This window comes from Brassica napus, chromosome C4 (genome assembly GCF_020379485.1).
Source record: "Brassica napus cultivar Da-Ae chromosome C4, Da-Ae, whole genome shotgun sequence".
Taxonomy (NCBI): Eukaryota; Viridiplantae; Streptophyta; class Magnoliopsida; order Brassicales; family Brassicaceae; genus Brassica; species Brassica napus.
The window spans coordinates 43897702-43907308 of NC_063447.1; the positions used below are offsets into that span (position 1 = coordinate 43897702).

The following is a 9607-nucleotide window of genomic DNA, read 5'->3' on the forward strand; positions in this document are numbered from 1 at the left end:
CCAAGAGATCGGTTGTGAGCCGAGGAAGATGATGTAGGCATTCGTGGAGACATAGTCATCTGAGTCACCTGCCCAATCTGCGTCTGAAAATGCATGTAAAGTCGGCTTGGCCTGCTTGCGAAGAAAGATTCCATGTGTCAAAGTACCAGAGAGATAACGGAGAACACGTTTAACCGCCTGCCAATGCTCTGTCGTCGGTTTGTGCATGAACTGCGATAACCTGTTAACAGCATACGAAACATCAGGGCGAGTTAGAGAGAGGTATTGTAGGCTTCCAACGACACGTCTGTACTCGTATGGGTCAGGCAAAGGAGCACCGGTATTGAGAGTAAGTTTCGGATGAGTCGCTAGAGGAGTGGAGACAGGTTTTGCACTTAACATATTTGCCTTGACCAGGAGATCAGTGATATATTTTCGCTGCATCATATGAAGACCCTGCGAGGTGCGTACTGTCTCAATGCCAAGGAAATAGCTAAGGTGACCCATATCTTTGATGGAGAAACGTGAAGCTAGGGAAGTGATGACCTGTTGAACCAGATTCTGATCGCTACCCGTAACCAAGATATCGTCAACGTACACTAAGACGTAGACAAAGTGACCCTTGTGATTGAGGATGAACAGAGATGTGTCAGCCAAGGAGTTCTTGAAACCCGAGCGAATGAGGAATGTCTTGAGTTCTGAGTACCAGACGCGAGGAGCCTGTTTCAAGCCATATAGAGCTTTCCGAAGCTTGCATACATGGTTTGGTCGATCCAAATCTGTGAAACCTGGTGGCTGTGACATGAACACTTCTTCGTGAAGATGACCTTGTAAAAAGGCAGTATTGACATCAATTTGTCTTACTGGCCAGTCATGATTCACCGCAAGACCAAGAACAATCCGAATTGTAGTAGACTTTATAACTGGACAGAAGGTGTCGCCATAGTCAATACCTTGTTGCTGATGATAACTTTTGGCGACAATCCGAGCTTTATATATGTCTATGCTTCCATCAGGATTGTATTTTATTGTAAATACCCAGCGACAGCCCACAACATTCATATGTTGAGAAGCTTCTTCCAAATCCCAAGTTCTGTTCTCATTTGTTGACGTGAATTCGCGTGACATAGCATCTCGCCAGTGTTTATGCTTCATTGCTTGCTGCCAAGTCGACTGTATCCAGTATGGATCACACTCAAGTGTAGCACTGAGATTATATTTGGCCACCGGCTTCACTATATTATTCCGGGAGTGAGTGGTCATAGAGTGTCTGTTTTCTGTGACTACTGCTTGAGTTTCAGACGCTACAGCTGCAGTTCCTTGAGTGGAGGTTTCTGCAGGTGCGCGAGTTGAAGATGCCACAGCCGGTTGAGTAGTTTCCATCTCAACTATTGCAGGTTGAACATTTTGCACATTTGCCTGTTCTGGTTGAGCAGTGGTGACTGGCGGTGGTTGCTGCATCGCAGGCAAAGGACCAGGACACAGAGGTTGATTGCTAGCAGCCGTTGGAGACGATTGTATGAGCGGCGATGTACATGGGATGATGGTAACAGGTGTGCTATCATAGATAGGTGTGGGATCAGGCGGGTTTGGGATGGTTTGTTTGGTCATGGTGGGAAAAGGGAATTGGGTTTCATTGAACCTTACATGGCGAGAGACATAAATTCGACCAGTAAGAAGATCAAGGCATTGATATGCACTTTGAGTAAGAGAGTAGCCAATAAAGACACAAGGAAGGGATCTGTTTTCGAGTTTATTTGGAGCATAAGGCCGGAGCCAAGAAAAACATAAGCAACCAAACGTTCGCAATTTCTGATAGTTTGGTGTGGAGTTGAAAAGCTTTTGAAAAGGAGAAGTGTTTGAGAGCACAGGTGTGGGTAACCTGTTGATGAGAAACACGGCTGTGGCAAACGCAAATGGCCAATATGATAAAGGAATTTTGGCTGAGGATAGAAGTGATAAACCAGTTTCCACAATATGGTGATGCTTACGCTTAGAGAGGCCATTATGTTCGGGTGTGTGTGGTGGTGTGGTAAGGTGAGAGATACCCTGAGAAGAGAGGAATTGGCTTAGAGCAATGAACTCTCCACCATTATCAGAGTAAAGATGTCGAATTTTGGTCTTGAATTTCGTTCTGCAAGTGGTGTGAAAGTGATGAATATATCTTTGACTTGGGACTTTTTAGTAAGAGGAAACATCCAAGTATACCTAGTGAAGTGGTCAACTAGGACAAGATAATAGCGATAGTTTTGAGTTGAGATGACAGGAGATTGCCATACATCAGAAAATAGATATTCAAGAGGATGAGTGGAAACAATAGAGCTTTGATGAAAATGAAGTTTTTGAGTTTTATTAAGTAGGCAATCATTGCAAGGAGAAAGAACAGAGGAGGTACTAAAACAAGGTAACGAAAATGCAGAAACAACAGCTTTTAAGATAGAGGTGGAAGGATGGCCTAGTCTTTGATGCCATTGAGACAGAGTGGTTCGGGTGTCTGGGTAAGTAACATAGGCAGTGGGTTTTGGAGACACCGGCCACTCATACAAATCATCCCTCGTGCGGCCTTAGAGCAACCGGACCCCCGTGTTGAGATCCTTCACCTGAAAAGAAGCAGGAAAGAATTCCACAGAAACTTGATTAGCATTGCAAAGACGATAAACATAAATCAAGTTCTTGGTCACACTTGGAACACATAAAATATCTTTAAGAGCCAGAGTTTTTGAGTTTGTAGGTAGAGAAGATGAACCAATGTGTGTGATTTTCAGACCTGAGCCGTCAGCAATCGAGACTGCTTCCCCTCCGTGGAAAGGTTGGTGGAGAGCGAGGTTGTTCAAGTCTGATGTTAAATGATGGGTTGCACCACTGTCAAGCAACTAAGCATTGGGATTATACAGAGGTGTTTGCGCCACGTTTGCTCTTGGTTGCCACAGTTGAGGAGTCGGGGAGTAGCCTTGTTAAACCGAGTGCGTCGAGCCAGCGCCATGGAGTTGAGGACATCTGCGTTCACTATGGCCGTACACACTGCAAATTTGACATCTCCCTTGATATCCTCGTGGAGTGGACTGAGTAGAGGTGGGGCTCATCTGATGTTGTTGCCATGTTTGGTTCCCACGGTAGCCCCCACGCCGCTGATTGTGGTTACGATTGTTTCCGGAGCCTCTGGAGTTGGCAAAGTTCGCGGTAACGGTTGTGGATTCTGTCGGAGGAAGAGCACTTTGAAGTTTCGCCTCCTGGTTGAGAAGCTTCTCGTGAATCTCAGACAGAGAAGGAGCCGTGTCACGTCCTTCAATCTGATCAGCCATTGTTTTATACTCCTCGGGCAGGCCATCAAGAATAAACTCGATTTGGTCTTCATGATCCAGTGCCTTCCCAAGCAAGGCAAGTTCATCGAATCGAGTAGTAAGCCCTTGGAGATACTCGTTGATGGACTCAGTTCCTTTCTTCCAGTTTTGGATCTGCTGACGAAGCTGTTTGACGTGCCCTCTACTCGGTTTTGCATATGTTGTTGAGAGAGTAGTCCAGATCTCTGTCGCAGTCGAAGCCGTTGACAGGATTGGTTGGATCGTGATGGTGATCGCGCCAAGAAGACCGCTGTATATAAGGCGATCTTGTCTCTTCCACATAGTGTATTCAGGGTTGGGGACAATTCCGACATCAGTGGTGAGCGTTGGTGAGGGTACGACGGTGGAGCCGTCGATGTAGCCTGCCAGACCGTAGCCGTCGAGAAGAGCGTGGACCTGTCTACTCCACATCAGGAAGTTGGATCCAGTGAGCTTTGTTACATTTGTCATATTGACATTGAGAAGAGTTGGTGTAGCCGAGACGGTGATGGTCTCGCTGGCTGAAGCATGAGAGTTTGTTGTGTCAGACATGGTTAGAGGCGACGTAGAAGAAAAAATTTGAAAGGAGAAGAGGCGGCTAGGTTAATGATGATGGCTCTGATACCATATAGAGAATAGGCTGAATAGCTTTATTATCAAGTATACGGAAGGTATTTATACAAGATACACGTAGGGTATTAACACTAATGAATATTTACATAGAAGTCCTTAGAGTTCTATATACTTCCTTAACATTGACCGCCTTATTCATTTTATCTGCATATGAGTTCATCACTTAACTTTGTTACTTGTCTTCCACTTCAATGTTGAGCTTTTAATTTATACTTAATTGGGGCTTATTTTGGTGTAACTTTACCGGGGCTCTAAGTCGGAATATATATCCCAATAGTCATATCTTGAAATGTTAAATTGGCCAGGGAAGCCCAATTTTATAGTGTCAAGCTATGGTTTATACCTGATTTAGGCCTGATCTTAAATCGTGCATAGGGATGTTAAACGGGTCGAGGACTTGTGGACCATCGCCTAACCGAGTCTACTATGGGAGGATGACCATCTCCGATAGTTTACTCTATTTTTTTTCTCTAAAATAGAATAACTATATAATAGAGTTGGATGTTGCTCCAATAGTACTCTATTTTAGAGTGAAAAATTGAGTGATGAACAAAAAAAACAAGCTACTCTATAGAGTGGAAAATAGAGTATCATTAGAGCATTTTTACTCTAAACTCTATTTTTGAATGGAAAATAGAGTTGGGTTGGAGATGCACTTAGATGTAAGGTCTATTTAGACTGAATTACGAATTTGTTTCAAATATTTTCATTTAGATTAAACTTTGGTACGACTTTACGACGAAAAACTATGTGAAAAAAGAAGAAGAAGAAAACTGAATGGCATGGGCCATTTTCCAGCCCGCCCTTGTTGTGTTTCAAACTGTGTTCTAAAATCTACAACAATAAAGTTGACTGGAGTCTCTCTTCATCCCTCCACATCAACACTCCTACCTTCATTTTGCGACACGTGGCAGATAATTTGAGTGTTTTTTTATTATGTTTCAAAAGTATTAAAGCGCTGAAATGCAATGGGTTTCTGCTAAATCATTGGGCCCTCAATAGTCTCATCTATCTGGCCCGACTAGTGTTTAAGGTTAGATGTACGCTTTTATCCAATGTGACGCCGTAATCCTATCGTCAGCCATCTTCTCCGATGAGATTTCCTTTAACGTTTCTCTCTTCTTAAACTCCAGCTTTAATTTAATTATTAAACCCCACCCCACCTCTCCTCCCACTCCGTCTCATTTACTCAGATTCACGAACGGCGTCTGTAACAGCTACAAACTCGACCTATAAATTAGTATTTTGGAAGCAATGGAGACCTACACTGTTCAGACATTTGATAGCCTAAACCATCTTAAGCATGCATCGCCTTCAAATATGTAGGCTTCATACGTTCTTCTCGGCAACCTGAAAGGACGTCTGTCTGTTGAGGTGGTCTGAGGTTCTCGATGAGCAGGTAACCCCGACCACTTATCTTTTCTTATGACTGCCAAATGAATTTTTCGCAAACCTTAATGTGTTAAATTTTTTTGTTTATTCTTGTCTACGCTTATCCAAGGAACCATCAACTCAAGCCGCGTCGATACGTTCCGACTCTCTGACTCTCCTGTCTCCATCCGTTTCACTGACGGAACGTCCTTAGAAGCAAAAACATACACGAAAAAGCATCTCCCACTGAGATTTACCGATTCTGCAGTTGTTGTTGGCAAATAACAACAAACAACTACCAGGTATTTTTCTTCTCTTCTGTATAGAACTTAGCCCTATAGCTTCATTCAACTTTATTAATGTTCGTATACTCTAAATTTTGCAAGATATTGTTCCCATAAGCTTCATTCGACTTTGTTGGTGAACTCAGTGTAATCAAGAGCAATCAATGACAGAATTGACGGTCCCCAGCACGTAATGGTGGCTCTCCGCATAGAAGGGTAATATGTATATTAGTTCATCCAGTGATTGTCCTGTGATAGATCTATTGATGTCACCGTATTCGTTATTTTGTCTAATAAAATTTATATCATCGCAGGGGTGTCTAATGTTTGTATCATTGTGTTTGACAATCGAGCTGTCACCTTTTAAGCTAAGTTTGACAAGAACGGCTTTGAGCCAAAGGTTATTCTCTTTACAAGCACCCCAAAGTTGTTGGATGTAAGTTAATTGTTTTCCCTTAAAAATCATGTATTAAGACAGGGATAAGCTTCTACTTTTGATGAAATATATGTGTTGTTGTTCTTATTCAATGTAGTTTAACGAAGTTCTGAATGTTGGAAATGATCTTGACAGCCAGTTTCATATATGGAACTTGATAGGAGCATTCGCGAAATAGCTGCCACCTTGGATCAGGTTAAGTTTTTTGCTTTTAATCTCTTTCCTTGAACCCTTCTTCTCCTGTTGAAAATTGTATATGAATGTGGTTTTACAACAGCACTCAACTTCCTTCTCAATTCGTTGTCCTTAAAGCTTGATCCACATGATAAACTATCTCAGGCTTCAGCACTATCTTCCCAAACTGATGACCTTGAGAAGCTTTAGCTTTAGCATAAAAAGGATATCTCGCTTTCCTGATAAAAATCTGTTCGTACTGTGTGGCATAGGCTGAAGAAGCTGCACGCGAGTCAAAGTGTACGATACAAGATTGGTATGCAGAGATGCGAGGAAGAAATGAGGAACGCGAGTCAGTGATGGTCAAAAGTTTGCTGAAGAGGCAATGAAGCAGAACAACTGTTTCCTCCTTCTGAGATTTCTTGCTTTGAAGCTCTACCTTAATACCTCTTAGTAAGTTCGTTATCTAATTAACTTCTGAATCAGAGTCCATATGACTTGATTTGGAGCTATATAAGATTTTAATTGATTAATTGTATAGATTGTTGAAGATTTCTTTTTATTAGATTCTTCCTTAGTTCTTATTGAAATTTGACCCGTTACAAAAGTCAAAATAATAGTAAAATGGTACATTTTGCATACACCACACAGAGTCTAATAACAAAGTTAAGTGTGGTTCATTTTGTCTTCTCTTTAACAAAAGAATGGTATTCACTGAATTTATGGTGAGGTGATCTATGGAGAGAAATCAAAAATTCAGTGGAAGGTCAAAGTTCTTGGAACTGTGGATGACGAACACGAAAGAATCTCATTCCTTGGAAACGTATTGATTTGATGAAAAACAGCTGCTGTTTAATTAAGTGAGTTTTTTTTTGTGGTGAAAGCAATCAAACCCTTGACACTGGTTTCGATCATCTCTGCTATGACATAATCTCAATCAATACTATCAACCACCATTTTAAGTTTTCAGACGCCACCATTGCTAAGTTATTTCAAATAACAGCTACCCTTAACCCAATACAAACGGAGTTGTTCATGTTCGGCAGCTACCAACAGCTTATTAGTATAGATTTACTCGCACTATGACCTTTTCTAAAAAAACTATTGATATTTGTTGTCATTATTTTCGTTGTCGTTATTATATGAAGACTCTGGTTTTTAACTTTTACTTAATTAAGCTAGCTATTTCAGAATTTCTTCTCTGTTGGAACCATATGAAATATTAAAACAGGAAAATCACAATGTCAGATTATAAACCTCCCTTATATTAAAAGTCACTTTGGTAATGTTAATAGCTGAAATTCCCCCAACCTCTGTCCCATAGTTTCTTTAATGTATGGTGTCCTCTTTGGTTTTGCGCTTCATTTTGTAACGCATTTTGTCTTCAGTTCAAATTTTCTGATACTTCTATAGTCTACAAGATATTTGCTTATCACCGATAGTAATGGTTTTCTCGGTTGTTTGTTCACATGGTTGTAAGCAAATGTATAACAGTTCTTGACTTGATAAAGAAGTAAAGAATGAGCCTTCTGATCTCATTACCTTTATTTTTCGTAAATTAGTCAAACCTTAACCCACTAAAATGCTACATACATTTAGTGACTTAAATCAAAGTTTTGATGAATGATTTCGTAAAAACACAAATTCCGACGTATGTTTGCTATGATCTAACATTACACCGTCGTTTCATGTACGAATTATCAATTGTCTATATGACGGCAATGTTGGTGGCTTTAAGAAAATAATAAAAAATGTCATAAACTAAAACTAAAACGCAAGTATAAACATATGGTGCAAACATGCCAACTTTGGTTTCTAGCTTCACTAGAGATGAGACTCTGCAAGCAGACCGGACCACCAAAAGAGATGTAGGATTAAGTGTGGTGATAACTGATAAAGGATGACAACTTCTGTCACTGAAGAAGCTCAAATGTTCCAGGGAGCTGTGACATATAATCAATGGACCAAGAAGGCAAGAACCCAGCCTTGGCAGGAGATTTGTGATACTGAAAATTTGATCATGCAGTTCTTCACAATCCGGATGCAAGAAAGTTTCTCTAGCTTCAATCGAAGAAGACTCAAGGATAATATTCATCTGACACATATTACTGATGTTAGGAGTTTTCAAGCTCCAAAGACAAATGTTGTAGTATAAATGATTGTCGAACCAATTCTAAGGAATTTCAAAGCAATGAGAATGCAAGTACTCACTTAATCTAAGTGCAACCGATAATTTAAGAGGTTTCTAAACTAATGATTAATGATAAATGAAATGACTTTCTTTACTAAGAGAAAAGAGAACTCATGGGCATAGGGATTAGACCTTGAGTGATCAAGTTTCGAACTAAGGATGGCAAACGATCAATCAAACTATCAACCTTAAGCTTAGACACAATCTTAAACAAACTCTATGTCTAGATGAATGTTCATTTACTAACATATCTCAAACATCAAATGTCTTTGGTTGAATAATATGAAAGCAATCATTACTAACAAGTCTATTGGTTATCTTAACACCTTTAACAACAAATGTCTTTGGTAAAGTATGTTAAAAGCTTAGGAGAGTTGTCTCATGCATTTCATCAAATACCTTGTGGGTGGGAAATGCCTAAAGATCAACTTTTGAGAGGCCAACTCAGAAGATGCATTATGAATACTCTACTAGCAAGGAACAAGAATGATCTACACTAAAACATCCTAGAACTAACCTAATCACCCTTGATCTCCCTAACCCATGAATTCAAAAGGTGATTACTCACTAATCTCCATGATTCCTCTTAAACCCATGGTGGATTTCAGATTAATCATGTAGAGAAATAGATAAGAAATCAACAAGAACACAAGACGAGAGCAATCAAATCTGAATCAAAAGAAGTTTTTACTAATCGTTCTCCAGAAAAGAGAGCTGTTTTTTTCTCTGGTGGCTTCCCCCAGGTACTTAACTTAGGTTTAGGTAATGTAAAACAACAACAAGACAAATGACCAAAAGGCCCCTGAAATAACATAAAAATCGTCCAAGCAAAACACGCGGAGCGACCTAGCATAGTCGCTCCAGGAGGTCGCTCCCGACGCGTTTCTTCGTGTCTCGCCCCGTCAAAACGCGAGCGACTTGAGCTGGTCGCTCTGGCTGGGAGCGACCTTGGTAGGTCGCTCTGAGAGGTCGCTCCAGAATGCTTGATTTTGGTGTCTCCGGACGCGAGCGACCTTGGTGTGTCGCTCCAACAGGTCGCTCTGAACATCGGGAGCGACTTCGGCACGTCGCTCTGGGAGGTCGCTCCAGGGTCAAATCTGTGTGTCTCCGGACGTGAAAATGCGAGCGACTTCGTGCGGTCGCTCTGGGAAAGTCGCTCCGGGATGTGGTGCACAGCGACTTCATGTAGTCGCTGCAGGCAGTGCTCGTCCAAAGATCA

At 41.1% G+C, this 9607-nt stretch overlaps 1 long non-coding RNA gene across 2 annotated transcripts; it reads left to right on the forward strand.

Annotated features, from left to right (window-relative positions):
• Window positions 1–3457: 3457 nt before the first annotated feature.
• Window positions 3458–6840, forward strand: LOC125585531. 2 transcript variants are annotated; one of them, XR_007322513.1, is made up of 5 exons: window positions 3458–5331; window positions 5434–5605; window positions 5690–5803; window positions 5902–6218; window positions 6470–6840. It is a non-coding gene; the product is annotated as an uncharacterized LOC125585531 (long non-coding RNA). The 2 variants fall into 2 exon arrangements; XR_007322512.1 differs by having other exon boundaries at window positions 5902–6840.
• Window positions 6841–9607: the final 2767 nt, after the last annotated feature.